The sequence below is a fragment of the Schistocerca serialis genome, chromosome 1, assembly GCF_023864345.2.
Source record: "Schistocerca serialis cubense isolate TAMUIC-IGC-003099 chromosome 1, iqSchSeri2.2, whole genome shotgun sequence".
NCBI lineage: Eukaryota > Metazoa > Arthropoda > Insecta > Orthoptera > Acrididae > Schistocerca > Schistocerca serialis.
In genome coordinates this window covers 471390659-471408934 of record NC_064638.1, presented here as the reverse complement: position 1 = coordinate 471408934, position 18276 = coordinate 471390659, and positions in this window count along the sequence as shown.

Below are 18276 nucleotides of genomic sequence, written 5' to 3'. Positions count from 1 at the left end.
ATGCTACTACATCAGTTGCAAGTCCACTAATGAGTTGTCATGTACTACGAGGGCTGTCCAGAAAGTAAGTTACGATTGATCGCGAAATGAAAATCACAGTGAAAATCGGAAATGTTTCATTTGTAACAGTTAGCTACACCTTTCAGCTACTTCTCTACGTAGTCGCCGTTCTGACTCAGACATTCGTCGTAGCGTTGTACCAACTTTCCAATACCCCCATCATAGAAGGCAGCCGCCAGTGCTTTCCGCCAATTCTCTACGCTGGCCTAAAGCTCGTTGTCTGTGCCAAAATGTTGTCTTCGTAGCCAGTGGTTCGTTTGAGCAGAGATGAAACTCAGTGGGAGACAATTACGGGCTGTATTGTGGGTAACCAAACACTTCCAATTGAAACGATGCAGGAACATTTTCATTGTCCCTGCAGAATGAGGCTGAGAATTGTCTTGAAGAAGAAACAGCACGACAGTTATGTAATGTAGGCTGCATAGCTTCAGGAGAAAATTCTCACCAGGCCCTCGTACTTGGCGGGAGACACTATTTTCTATAACATCTTTACGCGCTCACTAAGAGCTCAGGAATGAAAAGAGCGACATAATTCTACCTAGAGTCATACTAGAGACACTGCCCAACACATCTTTGCAAAGCTTTATCGGATTTTCATAGTCGTTTCCATTTCGCGATCAATCGTAACTTACTTTCTGGACAGACCTCGTAATTTATTGTCTTGCTAGTGGATCTACTCCCTTTGTTCGACACACTATAGCCTGATTAAAATTACTTGGTAATTGACATTTCACACGTTGGAGCTGCCTTCCTCCAAGAGCAATCAACGTCACGTCCAAACTATTCGCTGTTGACAAGCTGCGCTTGTCGTCTGTTCACTTCCACTGTTTGGCTACTGTTGTGCAAGGAGCATGCATATTTCGCAACAGTCGTGTGTGGTTGTTGGTGTGTTTGTGTGTGTGTGTGTGTGTGTGTGTGTGTGTGTGTGGTTTTTCGTGAAATCCGAAGAAAAATGTTCAAATGTATGTAAAGCCTACGGGACTTAACTGTTGAGGTCATCAGTCCCTAGTCCTACACACTATTAACCTAAGTTTATCTTCCGCTAAGGACAAAACACACACACACACACACACACACACACACCACACACACACACAAACACACACACACACACACACACACACACACGTGTCCGCGGGAGGACTCGAACCTCCGGCGGGAGTGGCCGCGCAATCCGCGACGACATGGCACCTTAGACTGCGCGGCCATTCCGCGCGGCTGTGAAGAAAAGACGCAGACCCATGATTCGGGATACAAACACATCACGAAAGAAAGGAGGCCAATGAATTGCCTTTAAAGGACTATGGTGACATCTGTTGTGCAATGTGTGGGAGTACATTCACCCAGTTTACATGCGTTTCCAAAACCGGATTTCGTAAGCCGATGCCTCAGTTTAACATTTAATGATGCCTGGGGCCGCATATGTGCCAGTGAGCGCTGTGATTGGTCGACAAAGCTCGCTCCGCGCATGCAAAAAAGGTTTCAGCGCATCTAGCGCCATGAACCGACGCACAAACGACCCTCGTATTGTTGCGAAACAGTCGATCAGAGAAGCCGCATTCTCCGGCACTAAATTGTGTATGCGTTCTCACTTAGGAACCGCAAAGGCTGCTTAGGAATACGACCTGAAGTAAAAGTACACATGTTTTTCACACGAAAAAAAAAACAGTGATGAATTTGATTTTCACATTTTTATTCAATAATTTTACTCATTATTTTACATAATTTGGTGAAAGGTGGCCGCGGACCCCCTAGAAAGAGCCGACGGACCGCTAAGGGGTCCGCGGACCACACGTTGGGAAGCCCTGCTGTAGACTCAGCAGTATTTGGCCTGTAATGCGACAACGAAACCAGCCAAAACATTTAATATTTCAACTCTGAGGGTATGTAGTTGAGGGCCACCGTACCATTTCATTGTATTTGAAAGCCCACATACTTAGGCGCCAGAAGCAAAGACCGTAAATACATGAAGGCTTGCGCTTCTTGCAAGAACTATATCTGCCCTGCACACACCAAGCAAGAAGAAGTATTTCGTATTGCAAAGTGTCCTGAATGTGAATCTGAGTAACCCCTGTAATTGTGAAATTAATATAAATACATGTAAAATCATTTTTATAACTTATTTAAACACTTTTGTAAGGAATTTTTTCATAAAAACTTGTCCCAGTAACCCTTTCCCAGTAATATAATCAACATTTTTAACTTCAAGTCTACCAAAAATGTGGAAATACTTATATGGTTTATCCTGGATAGAGAGGGAAGTTTAATTGTAGTGGGGTTAGTCACTGACGAGTGGGGTCAGTCTACATATTCCTTGCTCTCCCATGTTTGCTACTGGCATGCCATCTAAGCTTTTTATATTCATACACCTGCTTCTCGTTTCTCCAAGTACAAGCCTCCAGTACCTCATCTTCTACCCTCCAGTCTTCAAGAAGTTCTCCTGCATACCTTGCTACTCTCAGAATAGAGGATATTGAGCAGACGTGGCTTTGCCACAGCCTGGGGATTATTTCCAGCATGAATTTTCATTCTATAGTGGAGTGTGCGCTGATATGAAACTTCATGCACATTAAACCCGCATGCTCTACCGGGACCCGAACTTGGACCCCTGCCTTTCGCAGACACGTGCTCTACTTATGGAGCCGCCCATTCACGACTCACGACCCATTCTCACAGCTTTATTTCAGCTAGCATTTCATCTTCTTCTTTCGAAACTTCAAAAAAGTTCTCCTGCTTGCCTTATGGGACCATAGTCCAGGAAGAAAGGTTGCTGCGGAGATGTGGCTTAGCCACAAACTGGAGGATTGTTTTCAGAAAAATTTTCATCCTGCAACGGAGTGTGCTTCGATTTGAAACTTCCTGGTAGATTAAGGCTGTGTGCCGGACTGGGACCCGAACCTTGGACCTCTGTCTCGCAGTCCATCCTCACTGCTTTACTTCCACCAGTACCTACCTTCCAAACTTCACGGGCGTTCTCCTGTGTATCTTGTGGGATTAGGTCTCCTGCAAGAAAGGATACTCAGGAGACATGGCTTAGCCGGATCCAGGGCTTGTTTACAGAATGAATTTTCACTCTGCAGCGGAGAGTGCTCTGGTCTGTAGCAAAGCTCTGAGGACAGATCGTGAGTCGTGCCCTTTTAGCAGTTGAGTTTCACAGATTCTGTAGCGCAGTGTTTAAGGTACTTGATTAACATTGAGGAGGGCGCTGTTTAAAGGAATGAAGAAGTATAGCAGATTACCGTTCCGTCGACGCTGAGGTAGTTGGAGATGGATCACAAGCTCGAACTGTTGAAGTGAATCAACAATGACGGTATCACGAGAACAGCTGTTATCATCAAAAGACATCGTAATACCGTTATAGAAGTATTGGCAACGAATGCTCTTGCATTTTCCTGCATGAAATAACCGAAGTTCTCGTCGATAGTTTTGTGAAGAATGTTTTAGTGTATTATTCACACACTTATTAACAGTTACAGTTTGACGGGGATAGGTCCATTAATTTTTATTGTCCTAATTACACACCAACTCCAGTTTTCACGTCATGCAGCAGTTATGGACGTTCGGGAAATTCGCGTGGCCTAATGCAGCCATGTTTCCTAAGAAAAAAAGAACATTGCATGACAGCATAAACCTCTCCACCACACACAGACCGCAATAGCCAATTGCAGTAATGCTGACAAGCAACAGTAAATGGCCTATTCAGTCGATGCTTCATTAGGTTTCAGGTTCAGTTTGTGAACTCCTTTGTGAGAAGATGGTACAGTCACATCTCTCTGAAGTGCTAGATAGTGCAACGAATTCTTTACAAGACTACTCACAACTCCTCAGTTACGATAGCCCGCTTATCACATTCCGAGGCACGGGGCGTAGCGTTACCAGTAGCCGGGGCCACTAGAGACATCTAAAAAGAGATACTAGAGACATCTAAAAAGAGAATGGTTCCGCGCTTACTGTAGCGACTAGCAAGATACACACAAAATAATCACCTGTCACCTTGATCTCGTAAAAAAGTTTTTTTCATAAGTTACAGAAAACAACTACTGTGGGATCACATTTTCCCTACAGAGAACAATCTTGCTTAATGCAGTTATATTGCTTTCATCTTACCTTCAGTGATAACAATACAAAATGCATTATTTTTACATGAACAACACGAGACATACAATATTTGCCTTCCAAAGCACTTTAATGCGATATTCATGCGTGAAAAAGTCGAACAGTTATATCGATGAAATGTTGTGGGATTGGCACAAGATTATCTGGCCGCAAACCCGAGAAGTGTATTCGGATAATAAATGTTTATACCACGTCGCTCTGTGTTTCAAGTAATCGACTGCAGTGTAACCATAAAAAACTATAAAGGGCCAAGTTTGAAACATAAACTGACAAATTATGTCTTGAAATAAGGGCACCTACCACCAGGTCCTTTTACACTATTTTGTAGTATCAAAATTGTTACTCAGAGTTTAAGCATGTTTTAATTCTTGCATGCTTTTCTTGATCTACATCTACATCCATATGATGCAAACCACTGTGAGGATATGAAACTTCCTGGAAGATTAAAACTGTGTGCCGGACCGAGACTCGAACTCGGGACCTTTGCCTTTCGCGGGCAAGTGCTCTACGAACTGAGCTACCCAAGCACGACTCACGCCCCGTCATCACAGCTTTATTTCTGCCAGTACCTCGTCCCCAACCTTCCAAACTTTACAGAAGTTCTCCTATGAGGATAGTTTCCGTTGTACTGTCGTTATGGTTGTTTCTCAAAACAAAAACAAAAAAAAGCAAAACAAAAAATTCAAATGTGTGTGGAATCTTATGGGACTTAACTGCTAAGGTCATCAGTCCCTAAGCTTACACACTACTTAACATAAATTATCCTAAGGACAAACACACACACCCATACCCGAGGGAGGACTCGAACCTCCGCCGGAACCAGCCGCACAGTCCATGACTGCTGCGCCTTAGACCACTCGGCTAATCCCATGCGGTGGTTGTTTCTCATTCCATATACGTAGTAGTAGGAAGAACGATTACTTAAGAACCTCTGCGTATGTTGAAATTAATCTAATCTTAACCTGACAATTTTTTTGGAAGTGACGTCTAGGGGGATGTCGTATATTTCTTCAGTCACCATTTAAACCTCGTTCTTGAAAGTAGGTTTTTGGAGCACAGCTAAGAGCTATTTTCAAGTACCTGCTAATTCAGTTTCTTCAACATCTCCGTGGCACCCTGCATGGGTCAATCAAACCTGTGACTGAAAAGTTTTAATCTGCTAGGAGGTGTCATGTCAACGTGTACTCCGCAGCAGGATGAGAAATTCATTCTGGAAACCTGGGACCATTCATGCTGTTCTTCTGTGCATTTGTTCAATATCCCTCTTAGTTCTATTTGGCATGGACCCCTCACAATTAAACAGTACTTCAGGATGGGCCTCTTCAGTGGTCTGTAAGCAATCTCCTTGTAGAAATTTCCCTAATTTTTTTAATGTTAGTGTCTTGTACCATTTCCACCCCTCCTACGGGGTGCATAGTTTATGTGCTTGTGTGAGTTGTTAAAATTTTTAGTTTAAAGTAATCTGGTATGTTGCAGATTTGCACCAGCGTAGTCTTTCAGACTTTGTTGTGAGCGGTCGTGACTACGGCCGTGTCAAAAGGGAGCGGCAAGGCTCTCAGCCCGAAAGCTCATACTGTCAAAATTTGTTCTTCCTGCCTCTGAATAAATTGTAACTTGATGTTTAGAGGGTGGACTAAGAGGAATAAAATTTCCATTTGTTGAAAGTAATTTAATTTGTTTTCATCAGTTACCCACTGGCAACCTTCCACGCTCACATAATGTGACTAATGTGTTAATCTTCTTGATGAATCTCTAGTAAATAAAGTAAATGCTTAAGAAAAGGTTTTGAAAGTAAATTCACGGTTCACAATGCAAGAACCATATCTGGAGCGTGAGCAGCTACAGTCAACGTCCTAGCCGTGTGCCTACTTCTTCGTTGTCAGACTTGCGGCATGCCAGTGGCCTGGGACACTTACGAGCCTTCAGGAAGCTTTCATTTCTCGACGAACTACCGCGTGGACGACAATGCGTTCGGTCAGTGGTCCTGTTCGAGACATTTCCGCATGGCACAGCCACTCCTGCTTTCCAGTCATCCTTTCAAAGTTAGACACTGGGCGAAGTCGTGAGCTGCTGCAAGCTAGGCTGCCTGCCACCCGTAGTGGAGCCGCCTTCAATGCGTTGGCCAGCACTGCCAACTCAGCTCCAGAATATCAGCTAGCGCCTCCTGTGCAGTGTGTGTATTCTACAGGCTGAATGCGTAGACTACCTCGCCTGCCGCTACGATTGGAAATATTAAGTGTGTTCACTGTTTGTTTGCCTGCAGCTTCCCATAACGTCGCACCCGTCTCCCGGGCTATCAGGGTAACTCAGGACACTTCAGGTAAGGTCAAGCCCATTCTGATGCCCAACAAGATGGCTCCCACCAATCAGTAACGGTCCTTTGCATGTGCCGACCATTGCGCAGCAAACCGAGATCTGTCACCTGATTTACTTACAAATGAGTTAATGTTTTCGTTCTACTTCATATCCCCACAAAATATTACACCCAAGGATTTGTATTAGTTGACAGTTCATAGTGTAGTCATAGGATAAAACCTTTTTTAGTTTTGTGAAGTGCACGGTTCTACGTTTCTCTACATTAAAAACAAGTCACCAATCTTCGTACTTCTTCGTACTACACATTTGTTGTACCATGTACCCTCATGCTCACTGGAGTAGTACATGTAATTACGTTCGTCACGAAAGAGGTCACATGGTACTGACAAAAGCTAATGAAAAATTGTGCGGTATTTATTGAAAAATGTCAAATATATTGTACAAAGTAAGTGAGTGAAGGGGAAGATTTAAATTTCCTGAAAAGATATACCGGAAAAATCTTACCAATTATATTTCTAAAGCAAATTAGCTTCACACAAAGACTTTCAAACTGAAAGAATGCAAGAGACAAAATTCACACAAAAAAGGTCTCTCGCGAAAGCAACGGATTATTATCTGAAGCCGAAAAGGGGTGGAGTCTATTCTCTCCACTGCTATTCTCTTCAGTCTTTCTGAAGCTATAGCTCTGAGAAGGCTTTCATCTGTCAACGAAAATATTTTTGTTATTGCTTTGATAAGGAGGAGAACTGAGAGCTGTTTGCCTTTTGCTGCTGTTTCTTTTCTCCGCTCGTCACTTGTTGGACGGTTTGCCGTTCATTTCAGGCCGCTTACTACTTTCTACACACAGACCAATTTCGATTCTACATTCATATAATGTTTTCGATATAAAAAGGAAGTTAATGTGTCTCATAAGTTGTGACCACGAATCACTGAAAATAAAAGGCTCTATTGTTAGCTAAATTATGGGTCAGCTGGTAAATTGCGAAAAATTCATTGACAGGTTGCAGTATATAGCTGTAGATCCAAAGACACTGGCAAAAACTACGAATACTGTTAAAGGGAGTGCCACCGTTTTTCCCTAAGGCTTGTGAACCGAGAGTCACGCCACCGTTGACTAGGATACCACTTAGTTCAGCTACTTAAATCGTGATGTCTTTCTTTGCGTGTTTTGTGTGTTACGTATGACACTCTTGTATAGCTGACCGTGTTGAATGTGTGTATGTAGAGTAAGTTTGTGTTTGTACCGACGACGAAGAAAAAAAAAAAAAAAAGAGGGAGAGTTAAACATTGTGCCTATTCATCTGAAATATTACCAAGGGGACCGTGCCATCTTAAATCCCCATCCAATGGGCATTTCAGCAGCAACAATATGACATGTTCTCATTCCTTGACACCTGATGAAGAGGATTGGAAATTTCATCAGACAGGATGGAGAAATGCTTCTTCCGGTGAGGGTGGCGTAATCTCGCGCCATGGACCCAGTGGAAAAGTGTTAAGCTCATATGTATCACAGTTTAAGAAGCTATTGAAGAAAGAAGACCTTGGAAACATATAGTGCGCCTGTCACTCGCAATAACAAAACAGTGTCTACAGTTGTTTGTGGAAAACAGCGAATGATAATGAAGGAAAACAGTTACAATACACCACCTTAATGGGTTGAAAAATTGAGTGTAAGAGAAAGAGAGAAAAAACAAGCCTGCAATGCACGATATCAGGACAGTAGGGCCTATCATGTCATTAAGAGGTTAGCTAGAGGAAAGAAACTCGTGGAAGAAACATACTAATTGCCCTATCTTAGATAATAGTAAGAATAAGATATCACTGGGTGTATGTGTTTACGGTCCCAAAAACTACTGCTATTCAGTTTTCTTATAATCTCTTATTCGAAAATTTTAGTTTTTTCTCCAAGACAACGTTCTTGTGACTTATTATTTAACAACTGATTTGAAACTGGAAGGGCAGTTCACGAAATAAATTGCATTATAACTCTTAAGTGAGAATACTAATTTTTCGCCTTCTTTCAGTTACTTTGATCTGTATTACTGCTCATTCCATCTCCTCAATGGTTTCCAGAAAAAGTTTTTCCAAAAAATATTATATTTATTTATTTCTAAAGTGAGTAACTGACTATATTTCCGCCATGCACATCCTTGCAAAAATTAATCGAAGACAGTTTTGAGTTCGAATCTAGGTGGGATTTATAATATTTAGGGCACTCTTCATGCAGTGTAATATCAAGCTCTCTGGCACAACGTCGGATAGCATCACTGTAAATTAACAAAAACATCATGAGGCAGTGTTGACCAATAATGGAACATCGTATGACATCTCTTCTTATATTGTTTGCAATTCTCATTTTTAACCATGATACAAAGTGTACAGTCATGAATAAACTATTATTAAGGACTTCGGAGACAGTCCGTAAGTAATGGGCCCGAGTGGGTTTTGGCTGAAAGGGGACATTGTTCTCCTCATGTAAACAATGGCATTCCTTGGCCTTGCCCCTTACGAAAGAGAAATTCATATGCATCCTCTTAAGTTATGTTTATGCAAGTGCAATTTGTGCCACTAATGTGAGCAAACTTTGCAGCAACGCTCTTACCCGTTATTTTTTTTTAAGTTATGGATGTTTGCCTGTCTGATACCTCCTCCCCTGCCCTGCTCCTGGCAACCAGATGTCTGTCCATTTCAAGTTGCCATCTGCCCCCTCCCTCACCCTTCTAGGCCAACTGGTGGGCTGAATTACTATGATTAATAACCCAAAATGGCAGACACTTGGGCACCACAGTGTACATGGGGAAATTATAAGGGGCATTAGCCTATTGGCTAATGTCATGTCTGTAAGCAGTCCATTGTTTGACCACCTTCGATCTCAGTTTATAGTATTGGAGTTATCTGTTACAATTTCGATCCATTTGTTACAATTTAGCTGATTTTCTTCCAATGTTTCAAACGAATGCTCTAAATCACATTCAGAACACGCAATTGTGTAGTAGTCGAATTCAGTCAGGATGTATCACACAACTAATACAGCACGAGAGAACATCAGAAAAAAAATTAAATGTGCGATTAGTGACCTGCCACAATATCTCCCTCTCTCTCTAGAATGCATCATCAGTCTACTTGGTAACAACTCCTCCAACCGATTACTTCGTATACTTTCTATCATCCTTCAACACAGATCCATATCAATTTAGAGGCAGATGGTTCTCTCCAACACTCTACCGAACCAAATGCATCGGCTGTGGTGGTAGCGCCGAACCAAATGTAGGAAGATCTAATATACAGATTGTGCAATGAGGTGGATCCAGACTAAACGTTACTGGGGGATCAATCCCAGCTGATATTCTAGCCTTTGTATGAGTGGATCCATCTCTGAAAGAATACTACCGATTGCTGGATCCACGAAAAACAATATTACCGGAAGTGAAACATGCTGAATCCATCCCAAACAACATTCTCGGACTAATTGCACGCAGATTTGCCTTTTGGACGCTGCTGAGGATCATATGCGGGGGCATTTCGTTCTGAACATTACCTGGGATTTATTAGGTCGACGTATCCACCTCATCCACTGTACGCGTCTCTGTGTGAGTGGATCTACATATTAAATCTGTCCTGACTCCATTCCCAAGCCTACCCTGTCCTAATGGGATTCCCCCATGGTAAAACCGCTAAACACGTACAGAAAAATACGGCAGTTGTGCAAGTTGTTGACGACTGTATTACATTTACAAGAAATTTTAGAATATGTGGCTAGAAGCTATGTCATGATCACTTGAGCTGAAGTGACATAAAATCCATAAAATTACGAAAATCGACTGAAAATACGTTTAAATTGAGGGAAAATGACTACATTATAACGCTTGACACCACTGAAGTCGCAATTGGCGGTGGTTAGGCATCAATGGAATGCACACTACAGGGCGCCTGGCTCGAGGCTGTCCTCGAAGTAACCGATTTGTAACAGTTCGTTGTGTCACTTTTGTGCCAGCTGCTGCTCAAAATGCTGCTGCATACGTAGCCACGATGCGCCAGAGTCATAGGTCGAACACGATGACCTTCCCTCTTACATGTCTGCTTGATGCAGAAAAATTCTTTTACATGTTAACGACTGTTTGACAGCGAGAGGAATATGAGTAAAAGTCGACATGGAAGTACTGGGAACGAGGGAAACAGTAATTCGTCGTGGACAGCAGTACGATCGCTGGAATAGACTGTTTAACGTGGATGACCACCAAATGTAGAGTGATACATTCATGTATATCGGATCACAAGACAAGGTGTGACACGAGAGTTATCAGCAACCATCTTATAGATTTTTATAAAGTGTCTGGACGTGTGACTATGACAAACTATACATAAATATACAACTACAGAGTATATCGCGTGTTGGCCCTGTGCAAAACAGCTTCAGAGTCTTTGCTTTAACAAACAGTATGTAAAGTGTCCGGACATGTGACTATGATATACCGGTACTTCATGTCTTCCTTAGCTAAAGAGCGTTCTATTACCAGTTTGCGGATTGGAATATACAACTACATTATGGAACACGTGTTTGCCCTTGTAAACTGACAGGTTCACTGCTTGGCAGTCACGGTGGCAGTCTCTCTGGTCTCTGAGCTTCCGTAAGGCCGGTGTGCGGATGCTGAGAAATTTTTTCAGCCGCTGGTGTGACCAGTGCGTGGCGGTGGCGCACGGGGGCCTATGGAAGTTTCCGCGATCTCCAACATATAACCATGGCAACTACTATGGAATGTGGTTTAGGTGTTTTTGTTTACAAAGTGCCCTGCCCATGTGGTGATGGCTGCTGTATGTGGCACTGAGTGCTTCTTAATACATCTCAGTGGACTTTGTCTTGTAGCGGGAAGGTGGAATTGTATTTGTTCAAATAAAAGTGGATTTGTTGTTATTACTATCCTATCATGCGATACACCCTTTCCCCTCCTTCCTCTTCCTGGTGTAGCAGAGAGAACCAACTAGGGAATTCGATGGTACTTGAAAAAAATACACTAGTAGATTTTTAGGTGATCGAGAATTGCACAACCGTGACAGCGGAAAATCCCGCCAAAATTTGAAGTTACAGCTATCATTTTATACAGCACTACTTCCTCTCAGGACATCAAATTCCGGACAGATCGATTTATAGTGTCCGATAGTGGTGCTGAGGGTACACTGCAGTCAGATTCCTGCCCTGTCTCCTTCAAATTGTTTGAGGACGTAGCGCAGTTCAGTTGTAATTTGAAATTAGCATTTCCAGCGTTTTTTTTTCCTTTTGGTCATCAGTCTTCTGTCTGGTTTGATGCGGCCAGCCACGAATTCCTCTCCTGTGCCTACCTCTTCATGTGAGAGTAGCACTTGGAACCCACGCCCTAAATTATTTGTTGGATGTATTCCAGTCACTGTCTTCCTCTACAGTTTTTGGCCTTTACAGCTCCCTCATGTCTTAACAGACGTCCTATCACCCTGTCCCTTCACCTTATCAGGGTTTTCCCCATATTCGTTTCCTCCCCGATTCTGCGCAGACCTTCCTCATTCCTTACCTCGTCAGTCCACCTAATATTCAGTATTTATCTGCAACACCGCATCTGAAATGCTTCGATTTTCTTCTGTTCCCGTTTTTCCATAGTCCGTGTTTCTCTACTGTACAATGCTGTACTCCAGACGAACATTCTCAGAAATTTCTACCTCAAACTAAGGCCGATATTTGATATTAGTAGACTTCTCTTGGCGAGGAATGCCTTTTTCCCATTGCTAGTCTGCTTTTTACGTCCTCCTAGCTCCTTCCGTCATTGGTTATTTTACTGCCCGGGTAGCAGAATTCCTTAACTTCATCGACTTCGTGACCATCAATCCTAATGTTAAGTTATTCGCTGTTCTCATTTCTACTACTTCTCATTACCTGCGTCTTTCTTCGATTTACTCTCAATCCATACTCTGTACTTATTAGACTGTTCATTCCGTTCAGCAGATCTTGTAATTCTTCTTCACTTTCACCCAGCTGAGCAATGTCATCAGCGAATCGCATTATTGATATCCTTTCACCTTGAATTTTAATTCCACTCCTGAACCTTTCTTTTATTTCCATCATTGCTTCCTCGATGTACCGATTGAACAGTAGGGGCGAAAGGCTACATCCTTGTCTTACGCCCTTTTTAATACGAGCACAGCGTTCTTGGTCTTCCACTCTTATTGTTCCCTTTTGGCTGTTGTACATGTTGTACATGACCCGTCTCTCCCTATAGCTTACTTCTACTTTTCAAAGAATTTTGAACATCTTGTGCCATTTTACATTGTCGAACGCTTTTTCCAGGTCGTCAAATACTATGATTGTGTCTTGATTTGTCTTTTGTCTTGCTTCCATTATTAACCGCAACGTCAGAATGCCTCTCTCGTGCCTTTACCTTTCCTAAAGCCAAACTGATCGTCATCTAGCGCATCCTCAATTTTCTTTTCCACTTTTCTGTATATTATTCTTGTAAGCAACTTGAATGCATGAACTGTTGAGCTGATTGTGCGGTAATTCTCTCACTTGTCAGCTTTTGCCGTCTTCAGAATTGTGTGGATGATGCTTTTCCGAAAGTTAGATGGTATGTCACCAGACTCATACATTCGACACACCAACGTGAATAGGCGCTTTGTTGCCACTTCCCCCAATGATTTTAGAAATTCTGATGGAATGTTATCTATCCCTTCTGCCCTTATTTGATCTTAAGTCCTACAAAGGTCTTTTAACTTGTGATTCAAATACTGGACCCCCAATCTCTCATAAATCGACTCCTGGTTCTTATTCTATCACATCAGACAAATCTTCCACCTCATAGTGGCTATCAATGTATCCTTTTCACCTATCTGCACTCTCCTGTGCATATAAGAGTGGAATTCCCGTTGCATTCTTTATGCTATTACCCTTGCTTTTAATGTCACCGAGGGTTGTTTTGACTTTCCTGTATGCTGAGTCTGTCCTTCCGACAATCATTTCTTTTTCGATGCCATCACATTTTTCCTGCAGCCATTTCGTCTTAGCTTCCTTACACTTCCTATTTATTTCATTCCTCAGCGACTTGTATTTCTGCAGTCCTGAGTTTCCCGGATTTTTTTAAGGGAATCCTTCATCGATCAGTTGAAGTATTTCTTCTGTTACTTATGGTTTCTTCGTAGTTACCTTCTTTGTTCCTATGTTTTCCTTCCCAACTTCTGTGACGGCTCTTTTTAGAGATATCCTTTCCTCTTCATCTGTACTGCCTATTGAGCTATTCCTTATTGTTGTATCTATAGCCTTAGATAACTTCAAACATATCTCGTCATTCCTTAGTACTTCAGTATCCCACTTATATGTCTGACCATGATTTAATCTAATTAAAATCTTCCCCTATCACCCGGCCTTCTACATCTACATCTACATGGATACTCTGCAGATCACATTTAAGTGCCTGGCAGAGGGTTCATCGAACCACATTCACAATTCTCTATTATTCCAATCTCGTATAGCGCGCGGAAAGAATGAACACCTATATCTTTCCGTACGAGCTCTGATTTCCCTTATTTTATTGTGGTGATCGCTCCTCCCTATGTAAATCAGTGTCAACAAAATATTTTCGCATTCGGAGGAGAAAGTTGGTGATTGGAATTTCGTGAGAAGATTCCGTCGCAACGAAAAACGCCTTTCTTTTAATGATTTCCAGCCCAAATCCTGTATCATTTCTGTGACACTCTCTCCCATATTTCGCGATAATACTTTTTCGATGTACCCCGTCAGTCCTATCTGGTAAGGATCCCAAATCGCGCAGTAGTTTTCTGAAAGAGGACGGACAAGCCTAGTGTATTCAGTCTCCTTAATAAGTTTCTTAAATTTTCTAAGTGTCCTGCGTATGAAACGCAGTCTCTGGTTAGCCTTCCCCACAACATTTTCTATGTGTTTCTTCCAATTTAAGTTGTTCGTAATTGTAATACCTATGTATTTAGTTGAATTTACGGCTTTTAGATTAGACTGATTTATCGTGTAACCGAAGTTTAACGAGTTCCTTTCAGCACTCATGTGGGTGATCTCACATTTTTCGTTATTTAGGGTCAACTGCCACTTTTCGCGCCACTCAGATATTTTTTTCTAAATCTTTTGCAGTTTGTTTTGGTCTTCTGATTACATTATTAGTCGATAAACGACAGCGGCATCTGCAAACAACCGAGACGATATTCCATAAGCACGCAATTTCACTACTAGCCACCTGTGTGGTACAGTGTCAAAAGCCTTCCGGAAATTCAGAAATACGGAATCGATCTGAAATCCCTTGTCAATAGCACTCAACACTTCATGTGAATAAAGAGCTAGTTGTGTTTCACAGGAACGACGTTTTCTAAACCCAAGTTGACTGTGTGTCAATAAAGCGCTTTCTTCGAGGTAATTAATGATGTTCGAAACAATATATGTTCTAAAATCCTGCTGCATATCGACGTTAACTATATGGGCCTGTAGTTTAGTGGATTACTCCTACTCCTTTTCTTGAATATTGGTGTGAGCTGTGCAACTTTCCAGTCTTTGGGTACGGATCTTTCGTCGAGCAAACGGTTGTATATGTTAAGTATGAAGCTAATGCATGAGCGTACTCCGAAAGGAACCTAACTGGTATACAGTCTGGACCAGAAGACTTGCTTTTATTAAGTGATTTAAGTTGCTTCACTATTCCGAGGATATTTACTTCTACGTTACTCATGTTGGCAGCTGTTCTCGATTCGAATTCTGGAATATTTACTTCGTCTTCTTTTGTGAAGGCATTTCGGAAGGCTGTGCTTAGTAACTCTGCTTTGGCAGCACTGTCTTCGATAGTATCTCCATTGATATTGCGCAGAGAATGCATTGATTGTTTCTTGCCGCTAACATACTTCACATACGACCAGAATCTCTTTGGATTTTCTTCCAGGTTTCGAGACAAAGTTTCGTTGTGGAAACTGTTATAGCGATCTCGCATTGTACTCTGCGCTTAATTTCGAGCATCTGTAAAAGATCGATAATCTTCGGGATTTTGCGTCTGTTTAAATTTGGCATGTCTGTTTCGTTGTTTCTGCAACAGTGTTCTAACCCGTTTTGTGTACCAAGGAGGATCAGCTTCGTCGTCTGTTAATTTATTTGGTATAAGTCTCTCAACTGCTTGCGATACTATTTCTTTGAATTTAAGCCACATCTGGTCTACACTTCTATTATTAATTTGGAAGTGTACCTCCTCCTCTTGTGAATCTTGTTACAGAACTCAATTAGTCTTTATCCTCTCTCAATCCTTGTCCCAAGCCCATATTCTCGTGTAACCTTTTCTTCTACTCCTTCCCCTGCAACTGCATTCTAGTCTCTTATTACTATTAGATATATTATATATTGTATACACTTTCGATTTCCTCAAATCCTTTCTCTATCTCTTCATCTTCAACTTGCGATGTCGGCATGTATACCCGGTTTTTCTGTCGACTCTGATAAGAACAACCCTATCACTGAACTGTTCACAGTAACACCCTCTCTGCCGTACCTTCCTATTCATAACGAATCCTACTCCCGTCGTACCATTTCCTGCTGCTGTTGATATTACCATATATTCATCTGACCAGAAATCCTTGTCTTCTTTCCACTTTACTTCACTGACCCCTACTATATCTAGACTGAGCCTTCGCATTTCCCTTTTCAGATTTTCTAATTTCCCTACCACGTTCAAGCTTCTGACATTCCACGTCCCGAGTCGTAGAACGTTGATTATTCAATCTTTTTCTCATGGTGACCTCCCCCTTGGCAGTCCCCTCCCAGAGATACGGATGGGGGACTATTCCAGAATCTTTTGCCAATGGAGAGATCATCATGACACGTCTTCAATTACAGGCCACATGTCCTGCGGGTACACGTTACGTGTCTTTAATACAGTGGTTTCCATTGCCTTCTGCATCCTCATGCCGTTGATCATTGATGATTCTTCCGCCTTTAGGGGCAGTTGCCCACCCTTGGACAAGAGAGTGCACTGAACCTCAGTCCGCACCTCCGCCCTCTCTGACAAGCCGTTGGCAGTATGAGGGGTGACTTCTTATGCCGGAAGCCTTCGGCCGCCAATGCTGATTCCTAATCAGAATTTAAGGAGCGTCGGGATTCGAAACCGGGACCAAAGACGTTATGATCATGAATCAGCTACCTCCAACGTAATGAATTTCCCACCAAACGAGCTAATTGTCGCAATATCTGGCAACAGGAGGCAAGGAGTAGGGTTTGGAAGCCGGGTGGTTGCAGGATCGAATTCCGGGCAGCCGTAGAATTTCTCAACTAATGAATCAGTCCTAGCATCCGCCAACATGAAGCAAGGAAAACCTGTTCCACACAGAGGGTGTCGATTTAATGGATTAGTCAATCAATTTGACTGAATGGGGGTAGCGCAAATGGACTGATTCCAAGACATTCACAGCTCTGATTCGGGAGGGATGGGGTTTTACCAATTATCCATTACTTTGTTCAGGACGAAAGAGGCTTTAGTGTTGTTTCCGATGGCGCGTGACCGATTCTGACTGGTCAGGAAGTAAGCACTTGAGAGACAGGGAGAGAGATCGTGTCTTTCGATGGGAATTTTCCATATCAAAGAGTTGTCACCACTTGATGCTTTGTCTGACAGGAAGTTAGTGGTGGGTCAAGGGGGAAGGGAGGAGAGGATTGGCGGGAGAAAGGGAGGGGAGGTAGCTTCTCCCAGCGTCCTCTGCTGGTGGTATCGCGAAGTAACTGAGCTAATATCTGCACAGCTGCCGTACACAACGAATATGTCTGCGAATTCCGAAAAAATGTACTTGACACATTTACATTATTGGATACGCAAGGGCATTGAATAAATATCGCAGCAAGTCAGCCGTTAAGTGGTACCAGGTGACTGTCTGACATAGTACACATCGTCCTCTCCATCCTACTGCATATCAGGACAGGCAACTATGACACTTTTCTGTTCCTCAGCAGACGTGGACACATTACACATCAGAATTGAAACAGTCCTAGAATGTAAACGGTTCGTTCTAGAAGTATGTAATGGGAATTTTCAAACACCCTATATATTAAATAAAGTTGATGAGAGACTGGACCCTTGTCGCACTCCATTGTTATCTACTGTTGGTCCTGTTTTCTCTTTGCCTTTGTTACTTAAATATAAACTTTTTACCATTTGTATCAAATGGTTAGGATAACCTCGTATTTCTCATTGTATTACACAGCTTATTGCGTATTGCGTATTGCATATTGTGTATTAAAGTGGGGACCTAGAAACGACAGAGAGGCTTCGTCGCACCATAGCCCTCAGTAGTTCACAACTCCACAACAGGCCACAGCAGTTCAGCCACCTCACCGCCGCCCCACACCAAACCCAGGTTTATTGTGTGCGGTACAGCCCCCTGGTGCCCCCCCACCCCCCTCCTAGGAACGTCTCGTCGTACCAGAAGTGTAACCCTAAATGTTTGTGTGGTAGAGTAATGATGGTGTATGTGTATGTGGAGACAGTGTTTGTGCAGCAATCGCCGACATAGTGTGACTGAGGCAGAATATGGGAAACGAGCCCGCATTCGACGAGGTAGATGGAAAACCGCCTCAAAAACCATCCACAGGGACCTCGACACTAATCCGCTGACTGGATTCGTGCCGGGGACTGGCACGCCTTCCCGCTCGGGAAGCAGCGGTCAGCCGGGCGGGCATTACACACCTATACCTATTCATCCTATTGGTGGCTTTTTAATAATCTAGAAAATAGCAAAATTTTTAAAATCTATAAATAAGTATATGGAATA